Below are 15,620 nucleotides of genomic sequence, written 5' to 3'. Positions count from 1 at the left end.
ATAGTAGGTTCGAATGCCACTATCGGCAGCCCTGAAAATGGTTTTCCGTGGTTTCCCATTTTCACACCAGGCAAATGCTGGGGCTGTACCTTAATTAAGGCCACGGCCGCTTCCTTCCAACTCCTAGGCCTTTCCTGTCCCATCGTCGCCATAAGACCTATCTGTGTCGGTGCGACGTAAAGCCCCTAGCAAAAAAAAAAAAAACGTTCTGAGCGTGCTCGATGAAAAATTCTGTGAAGCAGGATGCCACCCTTACTTACACACAATCCAAGTGAGGATCTCTCCTCTAACGGGTTAGAGGCCACCAGTGGATTGCATAGTCCTAGCCACCTGAGCACAACGAGGGGCCATGATTCAGACTATGTACGAGATGCCAACTCCCATTCCATAGTAACCGGTATCGACGACTCTCAGGGCTACTTACTGGGCTAGTCAGCCGTTGCCCATGATCCACGCACCAGGACGTGACTACAACAACTCACACCATGAACCATTTAATTGTTACTGGATTTCACTTCTACTTCAGTTTCCTTACATCTGCCTTGCCTCTTTAGGCTTATGCTATATCACCATCAGTCATTTTTTTTACATAAATTCTTAACCAGACTTAGCCTACTTGCTTCCCCTGTTACCTCTTTCAAAAATCTGTATCTCATATGATTAGACGTTAGTGAGGGACATTTCATTTTTCCAATTCATCTACGTGGTTTATTAACACTTACGTTAACATTTATTTACATATTTGCCCTATCCGGCTGCCCTATGTTCAATTATTGTCAAATTTCCAGTTGACTGTCTTATGTATTGGAGTTCTTGTCCCAAAACCTGGACTCACTTTTCCTTGAGTGATATTATGCACAATTTCTTTCATGCATTTTTTCTTTCGCAGTCTGCATTTCACTGATTAAATCGCTTAACGTACCTTTTTGGTCAGTAGGTAGGATGTGACAATTTTTAGTGTTCGTGCCGTTCATCATGGTCACTAAAACCGAGCTATCCTTGCAAAACCATTGTTCACATCTTAAAAATACCAGTCCAGTCTACGGCGTTTGAAAATGCCCCTGAACGTCAGGCCGGTTTGAATGCGTAAAGATTTAGAAAGACATTTGTATAGCAATGCTGAGAGTAGGCCAGGTTCAGCTCGCGGAGAGAACGCCATTGTTAGTCTAAGGCGTCTGTGGCTGCTTTTAAAAATATTGTTTTACGTCCCAGTAACTACTATAAGATTTCCAAAGACGCCACGGGGCCAGAAATGGTGGGCCTTAAGAGTTAGTTTAAGTACATGTAAGTAGTAGGGTAAAGGGGTTCCCAAATCCGCTGAGTCAGTACTTTTTCTGCCGCGTCAGCATCCGAGGTCATTGACCCCGGGTGAGTACGTGCTCTTGTTTCTAAACAAAGCCACGTGCTCTTGTTTATAAACAAAGCCACGTGCTTTTTGACAGCTGTCAAGCTGCCATCTTTAAACAAGAGAGCACCGCCAACTTCAGTGCTGCCATCTTAACAGCGCTAAACCTTATGCACGTGGGCGCGTGACATTTGACAGCTGTTAAGATGACAGCTGTCATCTTTAAACAAGAGAGCATCGCTAACTTCAGTGCTAGCATCTTGACGGGGCTAAAACCTCATAGCTGCCACCTTATGCACGTGGTGGCGGGCAATTTGAAATCCACGAGCTTTCCTTGACAGCTGTCATCTTTTAACCTCGTGGTTATAGCAGGCTAACCTAGGTAAATGGTTATGCTTCATTGAATTCGGGGGCGTACGGGGTGCTTAAAGAGGCAGTCCTCTTTTCCCCATCTCCCTTTCCAAAAATAGGGGATAGAGAGATGTGCTCTCTCCGTATAGGTCTACCACCTTGGTAGTCCTCTACCAAAAAAAATATTGCCTGCTAAGAAGCCAAGCACGCCTTACGGCGCGGAATTTAAATTGATCTTGATGGGACTTAGCCATGCCACGGGACATACATAGGGGAGTCTAACGCTGCCTTTCTCAACCTCCTACCATCTTAGTGGTAATAGTTATAAAGCACGCAGCTCTTGTTGACATACCATCACCTTATAGCAAGCTGTTGGTTTTTGACATACCATCTTATAGCGAGCTGAACTTCTCAACATACTATTACCTTAGGGAACATAGTTTTGTAAAAACCAACCTACCTTTTTTAGGCATACTTACTGTCTTAAGCTAAGCTGCTTCTGTTTTTGACATACGTACATCTTAGAGAACATAAATTTGAAGCACGCTTCTCTTCTAAACACTCTAAGACCTCCTTTCTAGGTATACTTACCAACTTAAACCAAGCTGCTGTTTTTTGACATACGTACATCTTAGAGAACACAGATTTAAAGCAAGCTGCTCTTCTGAACACTCTAAGACTTTCTTTCTCGGCATACTTACCATCTTAAACTAAGCTGTTCTTTTTGACATACGAACATCTTAGAGAACATAGATTTAAAGCAAGCTTAAGCTTCTTTTCTGAACACTCTCAGACCTTAACGTGACTGCTGTTATCTTAACTACGCTGTTTATGGTTTTTTTAAAGTAACTGCCTCTTCCTTCTCCTCCACCTCCTTGTCCTCTTCCTGTACCTGTTTTGATGTTTAGACGTAGAATTTAAGCAAACGATTCTAACATTACCTTGACAGATCATACCGAAGAAGAGGAGGGAGCGGTAAAAGAAGATAATACTTTTTTCGTTCAATAAACATGTACGAGGATGATGTGGTAAGGAGAAAGTTATACTTCTATTAATAAACATGTAGACAAAGAAGTAGATAATCTAAAATAAAAAATATGGAATTCTACATTATTTATTAATATGAATAATATTTACAACATTACTGATTTTATGCTTCTTAAATGACAATGTATGTACAATATAATTATAGGATCAGTAATTTTTCTGCATCTTGAATGATAATATAATTTGCGATATGTTGCTGTTCCCCCTTCTTACAGTTAATTATCGCATTAGTAATGTTGTGTGTGTCATAAATGATAATGTAATTTCCCATTCTTATATGTACATCTTAATTATACCATTATTAATTTTCTGCATCTTGAATGATAATGTAACTTTTACCTTCTTACACATGTTGATGTACCGCCTTCTAACAGTTTTTTTGCTAGTTACATTACGTCGCACCGACACAGATAGGTCTCCTGGCGACGATGGGACAGGGAAGGCCTAGAAACGGGAAGAAAGCGGCCGTGGCCTTAATTAAGGTACAGCCCCACCATTTGCCTGATGTGAAAATTGGAAACCACGGAAAACCATCTTCAGGGCTGCCGACAGTGAGGTTCAAACCCGCTATCTCTCGGATGTGAGCTCACAGATGCGCGCACCTAACCGCATGGCGAACTCGCCCGGTCCTTCTTACAGTTAATTATAGTACTAATCATTTTGCACATCTTGAATGATAATGTAAACGGCTAACGACGCTTGAACGTACGCCTTTCGCTTTTTTAACAGATTGTGAATTTTGAGTGTCTTAGGCATACATTTTTGGTGCTAAACCAATAAACCCAGTCACGATATTCTTGCCACATTCATATTTCATAAGCCCTATCACTTTCTTATTCTGTAGCTTAATGTTAAATGGATTACTAGGTGAAAAGAAAGAAGTGTCAAAGTATTGAGAATGGTTTCGCATCACATCGTAGACGTCTGTCTTCTGAATATGGTAAATAAAACTAAGTGTGTCGATACACAAAAGTGTAAGATGAGAAAACTTATGTTTTGCAAATCTATAATGAAAATCATACATTTTTAATTTTGAAAAATCAAGTATCGCCATTCCAAAACAAACTGAATTCGCATAGAAGATCTCAGTTTTTCATTTCGACAGAAATAAGGTCACGATCAATAACATAATAGTCTTTGAAATTTCATTTAGAAGTGTACATACGCGCCCCATTCCGGCCACCCCATTTATTAATTAAATGAATGTCGCGATGTTTGCGTACATTATCCATGCTTTTTCCATAGATAGAGTTATTCATGTTTGAAAAACGTACTCTCAAATGTTGTTGTAGCACGTTGACGATGTTGAGTATTCAAATCTATGTATGGTTTAAGCCATGCTTCCTGCTTAAACGCAACAATAAGATTAATGCACTCTAACTGTAAGCCGTATTCGAGACATCGAACAAGAAATTGTATTTGGATAACATAGCGCTTTTTCAGAAAAAGAGTACCTAGCAGTTTACTACGCTTTGATGTATGATTAGGTGGAATCATTTTTTCAACACAAAAAGGAAGGTCGGAATGTAAATCATGCAGATGAGAAGGGTATGCCAGAGAAGCCTCTAACACGTAGCCGTGATTAGGATCTTTAGCAGCTTGAAAAACATCAAAATGTTGAAATCCTTACATGGTAATGGCTGTGACTTAGCCCACCCATACAGATTATTCACATCGAAACACATCAGATAAGAATCTTCTTTCTCTTAATTATAATTCTCGAAGTAGGGATTATTTGCGATCGCATGCGTGTTAATAAGCGAAACTAGTCCGCAGCGAAGGCCAAGTTTAAAAACAAAAGCATGTCGACATCCATAAGAAGATCAAGTTGAACACCGGTACACTTTAGCATAGCATCCCACGAAAGACAGGGTGTTGTGTAGTAATAGCAAGGGTCTAATCCATAAATAGTTTAGCACATTTTACGAAACTTTTCAAACACATCACAGAGTAAAAGTGTATCTACCTTCAAATACAAGTCTGCATATTTACCTAATGTTTGTATATGTTAAGTTGACCACACCTGGCAGGCATGCAAACTGTATTCTTCTGAAATCGATACCGTATGCTTATCGTATGAGGATGAGCTTAGTGACGGTGTACAACATTCACTTGACACACTTGTAAATGCAGACTGAGGAGGTAATTTTGTTTCTTCTAATGTTTGAAAGCTCTGAATATAGTCATAGGGCAGAATACCTTTCCTTATACAAAGTTTAAATTGCTCAGGATCTGGAAAATACTGTCGAATGTATTTCAAGCCGTCGCTTGAAAAACCATTTACAAGTGTATCAAGTGAAAATGTTATAAATTTGTAAGAATCTAGAAAGCGAATGCTAATATCGCCTACACGATAACTAAAAGAAATAAGGCGTTCATGATTTTGCGCAATGACCGTGAAATTTGTATAATTGTGCAAACTCACGAACAATAAAGTGACTGTCGTAGCCTGTCAAGTTATGGAAAAAGCAGGGAATAAATTTAGGAACACGATATAAAAGATTGCAAGAATCATGTGCAGGTCCACGATATTTCACAGTGAAGTGACAGTGACCTCTAACCTTAATCTCTGGGGATGTAATTGGTTGTTTACAGATGTGACATTCATCGGTTTCATCATGCGAAATTATCTCATGCAACGTCATTTGAATTGACACTTTTTGCGAAATAAGGCTATGAACGCGTTGTACTAACTGTTCTAATTTCTTTAACAGCCATGCAGTACAGTTTTCTCCTCGATACATCTTAAAAAAGGATAGAGATGCATCGTATGAACAAACAACTTTGCATTATACTGAAAACGGAGTGTGCGTTCGCACGTAATCAGTATAGGGGTCACTCAAGTCTGGTTGGTAACCACGAAAAGTTAATGTAAAGCATTCAAAATCTGCATAAACAGTAAAGGGAACAGGTTCCTGTCGATAATAATTCTCAAACATCATTTCCGCATTTTCTCTCTTTGGCAGAACAAGTTTTACTGCTGAGTGTGTTGCACAATCATTTAAGTGTGTAGCTAACATGCTTTCTGTAGAAAAGTACTGTAAGCATCTGTCGCATATGTACTTTTTCTAACGTGCGATGAAAGTTGAGAATTTAACGAACGGGAAAGATTGGTTATAAGACAGTAGTGGCTTGTGTTTTCATTGCAAACATTCAAACGATGAACATGGTGTTGTTTTCGAGAAGAGGCTGTGTAAAGTGGTCCTACAATACTCTCTCTGGTGACGCCCTACACAGAAAAGGAAAAATTGGTGTTGTTTTTCTTAAACGTATACATGTTTGTTAAGTCCATAGGAAAAGTAATATCTTCAAAATTTAATGACTGATACAACTGAAAAACATATCTTTATACTGAAAAGTTCTTGAATGATTACGTGTTGCTGGTTTTAATGCCATTGCGAAACACCATAAAAAGCAAAAGTCATCGTTATTTCGAATATTGATAACAGCTTTCTTATCTGCAATACCTGAATCTAAGGGATCGAATTTACACACATTAATCTGAAGATGCGAAATACTTTCGAGTGCTTTATTGCTTGCACCTCTTCAAACTTTTGAAATTTAGCGAGCAATTTGTCGACAATGTGTTCGCGAAGCCATTCTAAAACATTGTCCGAACATAACAGTTTTCTCATTTTAGATGAAATGTAAAATGTTTCATGAATTTCCTGATTATCTTTGAAATGAATGAAGGAACAAGCAAGGCTAGCGTTTAGTTTAAGCGCCGTATGTGTAGTGAGCAAAGAAGTAACTTTTCTTCGAAAACATTATAGCATGACAGTAAAAAAAAGAATTTGGATCGAAAACATTTAATGAATTTCGTACAATACCGTTTAGTATACGCGATGAAAAACATGTATGTATAGTCTCCCAACTCGTTGCCATAATTACATATCAACGAAACTAATGATACAATGTTTGTTCCCTATTCCACGCTATATAATACTAATAGATCGTTGATTTAGTTATAATCCTAAATCTGTTAACACACTAAATATATTCGGTAAAATACTTGTAATTCCTGACAGGCGCACGAAATTCTTTCACTAAATCTTATTTTGAGTTTCCGAAGCGAAATTAATTTAAATGGCTCATATAGTGGAAGGTCGCTGAGCCGCCTGGTTGTAGGACCTGTAATATGACCTACCTCGTTAATCCATTCCATTTTCCTACAAAAAAAACAACGAAATACTATTTTTAGAATTTTTGAAATCAATTTTTACATATTGGTTTAAAAAAATGGAGACATACCTTAAAAAGGAGGTTCGCGTTGAATGTAGATATACCTTCCTGCTCTAATGTGTGGGTAGACAGCAGATACGAATTACTGTGATATTGTAAACAGCGGCTCGGATGAAGTAAACGGTAAATATCAATCACGATGATAATCCTCGTCAAAACAGTTGTTTCTGTTCTGTTAAGAAGACAAAAATCAAAAATTAAAATAATAATATTCAAAAATTTAAACTTACTCTTTTAGCAGATAGCAGACGGCACTCGGATAAAGTAGACGGCAGATATCAATAACGATGACGATTTTCTAAAATGAAGTCGTAAATATATGCTGAATATTTCTTTTTATTGATTGTTTAACAGCGTACAAACCAAAGTTAATTTTTAGCAGATAGCACAAGGATAAAGTAGACGGAAAATATTATTGATAATCTTCTACGCAAACAGTTGTTGCACTTCTGTTAAGGAAACAAAAATATGAAAAATTAAAAAATTAATATTAATAAAAATAAAAATAATATAAACAATGAAATTTACTTTTCAGCAGATAGCACTGGGATAAAGTAGACGGCAAATATTAATCACGATGATGATAATTTTCTGAAAAGAAAGAAAAATCGTATATATAATTATTTATAGTATGTTTTTTCAAACAGTACACATGCACGTATGCCCTTAGTTGAAAGCAGCTTCGATGAAAGTGAGAGAATAGGCAGAACTGCTTATTCTTTTATATACAGGGTTCGATCAACAATTAATACCGTCAGCACTTTTTTATGATGAACACGTACTAGACTGCTACTGCGTTCACTGTCTTCTGAATTGATGCCTAGCTTTTACTCCATACACGCACACAAATCCAATATTATGTTTTACGATAAACGCTTGCCAAGTATGACTATTTAGATCTACTATACGCACTAATCAAATATTCAGTTTTACGATGCACGTCTCAACAGAACATGTACCGGACAAAGACTACTTCAAGCTCAGTGTTTGGTCACGAAGTTGCTATGCAGGCAATATCATGTAGGAAGAGCAGTAAGCGTCTACGTCAGCACACGCACACACCTTGGATGCGTACAGTCGTAACAAATGTTTACTCATTTAAATACCACATAATAGAAACTAAATTATTCAATCTGTATTGTTGTTAACGGAATTTTTGCTCCTTCCCCTTAACAGGATTTACTATACGTAAATTTATGTCAACTACTTTACCGTCTTAATTATTATCCGAGCGAATTAGCTGCACGGTTAGAAAAATGTTTTGCACTATCTTTCCTATCTGACTTCCCTTGCTCAACTCTTGTTCTGTATTGCGTACAGAAGCTCTCTGCTGCTAATTTTCGTAAGTATCGTTGGGACTGCTCGAGTGCTCCTCCGGTTTAGGAAGAATTTTTAGTGGTCCATTGTAGCAACGGTCCATTGTAAGTGCAGCCTCCGTGGCTCAGGCAGCAGCGCACCGGCCTCTTACCGCTAGATACCATGGTTCAAATCCCGGTTACTTGATGTGAGATTTGTGCTGGACAAAGCGGAGGCGGTGCAGGTTTCTTTACGATCACTCTGGTTTTCCCCTGTTTTATGCAGCTTCCCTGGCTCAGGCGGCAGCACGCCGGCCTCTGAGGACAAGATACCGTGCTTCAAATCCTGGTCACTGTATGAGAGATCTGTGTCGAACAACGAATTTTTAGTGTCCCGTTGTAGCAGCACAAATAGTAAGTGCAGCCTCCGTAGCTCAGGTGGCGGCGGGTCGGCTTCTTACCGCTCAATACCGTGGTTCAAATCACGGTTACTTGATGTGAGATTTGTGCTAGACAAAACGGAGGCGGGGCAGGTTTCTCTTCGAACACTCCGGTTTTCCCTGTCATCTTTTATTCCAGCAACACTCTTCATAAACATTTTATTTTATCTGTTAGTTATTTATTACTGCCCAGGTACATTTCCTAAATAGGAGGTTTCATTGATTCTATCCCCGGCCCGGTCAAATTACTAGAAACAGGCTGAGAATTTTCATTTATTATGTGTCAACGAAGAGCCCCCGTGGCTCAGACGGCAGCGCGTCGGCCTCTCACCGCTGGATACCGTGGTTCAAATCCCGGTCGTTCCATGTGAGATTTGTGCTGGACAAAGCGGAGGCGGGACAGGTTTTTCTCGGGATACTCCGGTTTTCCCTGTCATCTTTCATTCCAGCAACACTCTCCATTCTCATTTCATAGCATCTATCAGTCATTAATAAATCACTTTGGGAGTGGCGACCCCATCGTACTAATAGCCTATATCTGCTTCATTCATTCCATCCCTGACCCGGTCAATGACTGGAAAACAGGTTGTAGGTTTTCATTTTCATGTCTCAACGACGAAGGATAATACAGCGTGTTTAGTCTCTGTGTGTCTGTATGTGTGTATATGAACTTTGTACAGTTCGACAAGCATCAACCTTCGTTCTCGTTAAAAGGTTAACAGAAGCGCTGACAATAAACATTCTATGTTTGCTAGTGAAAACATACACAGCATGCAGCTGTGCTCTCAGCGAAGTAAGAATACCTTCTGAAGGAGTCTTACAAAAAGACCGCTGTTTAGCCAGATAACGTGCAAGTCTAGAATTCCACACCTACTGAAACACTATCTCCTAGAATAGCAGTGTATTATTAAAAAGAGCCTACGTAGCTCAGGCTACGGCACATTAGACTCTACGGGTATCCCTTGCCTGACGTAAGAGGTAACTAAAATCTATGAGCTCTGCACTTACATTATCCTCTGCTTGTTGAAAGAGGCGACTAAAAGGCGTTCTGAAGTACACCCTCCTTGTAGCTCAGGAGACAACTCACTAGGCTCCACAGTATCCCATGCCTGATGTAAGAGGTAACTAAAATCTATAAGCTCTGCACTTACATTATCCTTTGCCTGATGTAAGAGGCGACTAAAAAGCGCTCTTAACTTAAACGTACACCCTCTCTGTAGCTGAGGCAACAGCGCACGAGACTGTTAGCAGCCTATTCCTGGGCAACTTGTAAACATACGCAGTATCCCTTGCCTATCATCTAAAATGCTCCAGCTTATCGATTCTCAGCCAAGTCAGGGATTAATAATTGTTTACATCTGTTAATGCTTGCATCTTACCCCGGAAGCTCTGAGTTCGATTCCTAGCCAGGTCAGGGATATTTACGTACACCTAACAGTCGGTTCGAGGTCAGGGAATTTTTACGTACACTTGAAGTCTACTTAGCTTACTAAGTGCTATTCCGTGTTCGATTCCCGCCTAAGTCCGAGATTTCTACGTCTGTTAACGAGCAGCGAGTTAGCTGCGCAGTTAGAGCAATATGTGTTTTTCGCAGTCGCTCCAGTGCCGCACGCTACTGTACTTACTGTGAACAGCCCAAAACAATAGTTGTTATGCAAATGCTAGGAGCTGTATGTTAACACAGTTGCTTTATTTATCTTCTATCCGATCGTTGCTAGAACAATTCCTATCTTTGCTAGGCTGTCGAACCTAGCTACGTAACTAGTTCATCGAACATGCAAATAAAATATTTTGAGTTCTGCTATCCTTCGGAGGCACGAGTTCGTTTCGTAGATTGTTTTAAGAGGAATGTGTCGTTTACTGTAATTGTGCACTGAAGCTAACCTCACAATGCTATTCGAGAAACAGATATTCACATTAACTACTACTGCACAGCCTTGCCTTCGTTTTGTCCAGCACAAATGTAACATGAAGTAATCGGAATTTAAACCGCGGTATATAGCGGTAAAAGGGCGATAGAACTGGTCTGTTCTAGTAATTTCTATTCTTAATCTCTGCAAATGTATTTTGTCGTCTAAAAAGTTCCAGCTTGCTCAGAGAAGGCTGCCTGCGTGCCAGCACACAAGGTCACACTGTGTGTCAAGAGGGAACGCAGTGTAGTGTTACAGATAACACAACTATTCTTTACCCGTGTGTATGGTAACTCGCCGCTTGTTTTCAAGTATACAGATAAATATTCTGTTAATGCCTCTTTCTCAGATGCTCTACGTTCGATTCCCAGCCAAGTTATAGATTTTTACCTAGACGTAAGAAATAGTTCGATGTCTACGATATTTAAATTCCGCTTATGCCGGCCTCTTTTCTGGAAGCTCCAAGTTCGATTCCCGGTCAAGTCAGCAATTTTTACGTAGACTTGTAGTCTACCCTAGGTCAAGGATTTTTACGCAGACCTTAGAGTTCGTACAACTAACTACAAAACACCTGATAATCTACAGGCCTTCGAGCTGAGCATCGTGTCGCTTATTAGGCCAAGGAGTGTCCCTAACTATGTTCTGAAAAAATAAGGTTAGGTTCATTCCCTAAATCTGTTATATTTATCAGATGTACTGAGCTTATGTAATTAGAACTTAGGAGCTATCTAGCGGTCCGTGTCTAAAAAGCCAAGAATAACAGTAAATAGGATTTGTCGTGCTTACCACACAACATTAGGCACCATAATGTGCAGATCTTTGTGCTTAGCAGCAGTCGCTTAGTAGGCTAAGGAGCTGTCGCTGACTATGTTCTGTTAAAAAAATGTGTTAGATTCTTTCCCTAACTCTGTGGTAATTATTCAGATCTACTCAGCTTACGAGATATCTAACGCCTCCCAGTCTAAAAAGCCAAGAATAACAGCAGACAGGATTCGTCGTGCTAACTACACGACACCTCGTAATATTGCAGTCCTGAGAATAGCCATCTTAAAATTCCCGCTAACATAGCAGCAGTAAGTTTTTTAATTTTCTACTACTAGAGTGTGCACAAATCACCTATCAATTATGCATGCATCGACTATCGTACTAAACTTTTTCCACTAGAGTGCCCTTCAATCATCTGTCGATATGCATACACATCGACTATCGTACTAAACTTTTTCCACCAGAGTGTTTTTATTATCTACCGCCAGAGTATGCACATATCACCTATCGATTATGCATGCATCGACTATCGTACTAAACTTTTTCCACTAGAGTGCGCAATAATCGTCTGTCGATATGCATACACATCTACTATCGTACTAAACTTCTTCCACCAGAGTGTGTGCGCGCACCTCCCCTATCCACTGCCCATAGATATGCGCACTTCCCCACCCGCGATGCAATAAAAAGGCAGTTCACAGTGCCAATTCTTTGCCACTCTCTCGGAAGTGAGAGGTGGCCGTGTCTGGCTTCTTAACCGGGCAATATTTCTTTGGTAGAGGACTACCAAGGTGGTAGACCTCTACCGAGAGAGCACATCTCTCTATCCCCTATTTTTTGGAAGGGGAGATACGGAAAAAGGACTACCACTTTAAGCACCCCCTACTCCCCCGAATTCAATAAAGCATAACCATTTACGTAGGTTACCATGCCATGCCCATGTGGTTAAAAGATGGCAGCTGTCAAAAAAGTACGTTGATTTCAAATTGCCGGCCACCACGTGCATAAGGTGGCAGCTATGAGGTTTTAACCCTGTCAAAATGCCAGCACTGATGTTAGCGATGCTCTCTCGTTTAAAGTGACAGCTTTCATCTTAACAGCTGTCAACAAGCACGTGGAATTCAAATTTCGCGCGCCCACGGGCATAAGGTGGCAGCCATGAGGTTTAGCGCCGTTAAAATGGCAGCACTGATGTTAAAGATGCTCTCTTGTTTAAAGATGGCAGCTTGACAACTGTCAAAAAAGCACGTGGCTTTGTTTACAAACAAGAGCACGTGCTCACCCGGGGTCAATGACCTCGGTTGCTGACACTGCAGAAAAAGTGCTGACTCAGCGAATTTGGGAACCCCTTTGCCCTACTACTCATCTAAATCTAGCGACACGACGTTGATGCATGAGAGCATCTTCACATACCACCGAACTGAAGCGGGATCAAACCCAATGCTCTGCTATTTAATCCATTCAGCAGGAGGCCACGATTTCTGCCGACAGACTAGTGAAGACCGTTGTTCGATATTCATTGTGTAATGCTGATCGTGAGGCAAAGTTCTTATCTCAGAGAATTAGATAGCACAGTTTAGGCGAAACATCGTTGAACGGATTCAATTAAAACTGGCACTCAGACGAACAACTAAACTACTGAGGAATATTTGCAGGCGTTAGCAGAACTACGAGTTACCTATATGTCGTCAAACGAAACGCACAGTGCTCTAAAATTATTTAGTTAATTTTCCGGGTTGAACCGTGTTGTTGTTGTTGTTATCTGCACATTCCGTACAGTTTGCCGACATTTCAGTATTCTTTGTCAAGGCGACTGAAATACCCCTACTCGATCAGAGGTAATCAGTCTCCCAGGCAGCAATCACATTACAAGGGTGGTTCCTGAACTTTGTCTTTTATATCCTAGCCTTTCTGGCTTACGTAAGCCCCCTGCCTGTCTCGTGAGAATTCTGGAAGGTATATGTCACAGCCAAGTAATGGGGCTTACCCGCGCGCTTATGTAATTAGAGGTTCAGCCTGCGTGTTAATGTTGTGGTCTGTGTGACTTATTCTGAATGATAGGCATCCAAGAATTACTGATTTTATATCCTTCTGATAAATTCATATTCTTCGGATGTTTCTTGATTTCGAAAGCCCCGCGGATTTTCCTTTCCAGATTCCAAGGGATAGCAATTAGGATCTTGGTCTTGTCAAATGATATTGCGTGCCTTGTTTCGTAGGAATACTTGACTACCGCTGAAATATCTGTGTTTTGATTCTTGGTGTGAAGGATATGTTCTTTTAGGCGGATGGAGATCAGATGTTTTGTTTCACCAACGTAAGACGCTCCGCAGCTACATTCAATGTAGTATACTCCAGGAGCCTGTAGTTCTATTGTGTCTTTTGCTGGTGGTAGATAACGGGCTAGCTTCCGGTGAGGTTAATAGATGGTTTTTATGTCGTTTTTTTTTTCAGTATCTTGCCGATCCGGTCTATAGTGTTTTTAATGTAAGGCAGTATCGCTGTTTTCGGGCTGGTCAGTTCTCCTTTCCCGTTTTTTTCTCCTACGAGAACAAAGAATCGAACCCACCTCTGATCAGTTGACCTCCTGAGGCTGAGTGAACCCCGTTCCAGCCCTCGTACAACTTTTCAAATTGTTTTTGGCAGAGCCGGAAATCGAACCCGGGCCTCTGGGGTTGGTAGTTAATCACGCTAACCACTACACTACAGAGGCGGACATATTTTTGATTTATACAGCATGTAAATCTGATGGCTACTATACGTACTATAAATACCACAGATAACCATCCAATTTTAACTGCCCTTGTTATAGGGAACTGTTAGTGAAAAGTCAAACTTCTACAGTTTTCATGCTATTGAAATTTATTTCATATTCATTACATACACCCTTACTAGAAAGCTGTTTACTAAATTAAAATCATTTAGGTCATTTTGTTTTGAAGTTGTTCTTCTTTTTACACAATTTTTTGACGCGCAATGAAAAACACTCCTCGTGACGCAATTTTTTGAGAAATGAAACCAAATTTAGTAAAACTGTACCTTATGGATGTACAAATAAACATTGAAGTACACTTTAAAATTATGTTAAGATCATTGCAGTCAATGTCCGACTCATTGGCTGAATGGTCAGCGAACTGGCCTTCGGTTCAGAGGGTCCCGGGTTCGATTACCGGCCTGGTCGGGGATTTTAACCTTCATTGGTTAATTCCAGTGGCTCGGGGGCTGGGTGTTTGTGCTGTCCCCAACATCCCTGCAACTCACACACCACACATAACACTATCCTCCACCACAATAACACGCAGTCACCTACACATGGCAGATGCCACCCACCCTAACAGATGCCTAACAAGGGCTGTACTCGGCCAGAAATAGCCACGAGAAATTATAATTATTATTGCAGCCAATAGATTTTTTAATTCTTAAAATTTGAATTTTATCGTTTTGAAGGACATGACCCTAATTGAAAGTGAAAAGTAACACTGTTATACACACTTGATATAATAAATCTATAGTAAGAGTTAATCCTGACATAGAAAACAGCTTCTAAATAGATTTTTTTCAGGTGATGAAGAAAACTCTACTACGAGGAGAATTTTGTACACAGTAACAACTACCAAAGTGTGAAACTGAGAGAACAACCTTTAAAAAAAGAGACGGCCATGTCCTCACCATAGAACTGTCCTGTTATGGCTGTCATTAGCATTACTGATGCCGGATACGATGCTATTTTGTTTTAAATTTTCCGGTACATCACGGACTGCGCTATTTTATTATGCCAAAAAAAATTGACATTTCTCGCCAAAATTTCAGTCATACCTCCGCTTAAACTACGATTAAGAACCTGGACATAAGACTAGAAACATCATTTGAGGTTACAGTGAACTACAAGGAGGCCCCAGAGGCTCTTAACTTCGGAGCGTGGGTTGGCGAACACCGGGCCCTTAGCTGAGTCCTGGCATTGTTTCCACTTACTTGTGACAAGCTCGTCACTTTTATCTATTCTATCCGATCTCCCTTGGTCAACTCTTGTTATTTTCCGACCCCGACGGTATTAGAACATTCGAAGCCTGGGGACATTTTCATTTTCACGCCCTTCATGGCCCTTCTCTTTCTTTGGCCGTCACCTCGATTTTCGAAGTGTCGGATCCACTCCATTTTTTTTCTGATTGGTATTACGAGTATATAGAGGATTGTTTCCTATTTGTACTTCCTGAACTGCAAACAT

The sequence above is a fragment of the Anabrus simplex genome, chromosome 1 (genome assembly GCF_040414725.1).
Source record: "Anabrus simplex isolate iqAnaSimp1 chromosome 1, ASM4041472v1, whole genome shotgun sequence".
Lineage (NCBI taxonomy): Eukaryota > Metazoa > Arthropoda > Insecta > Orthoptera > Tettigoniidae > Anabrus > Anabrus simplex.
The sequence above is the reverse complement of the archived record's forward strand: the minus strand, read 5'-3'. Positions refer to the sequence as shown.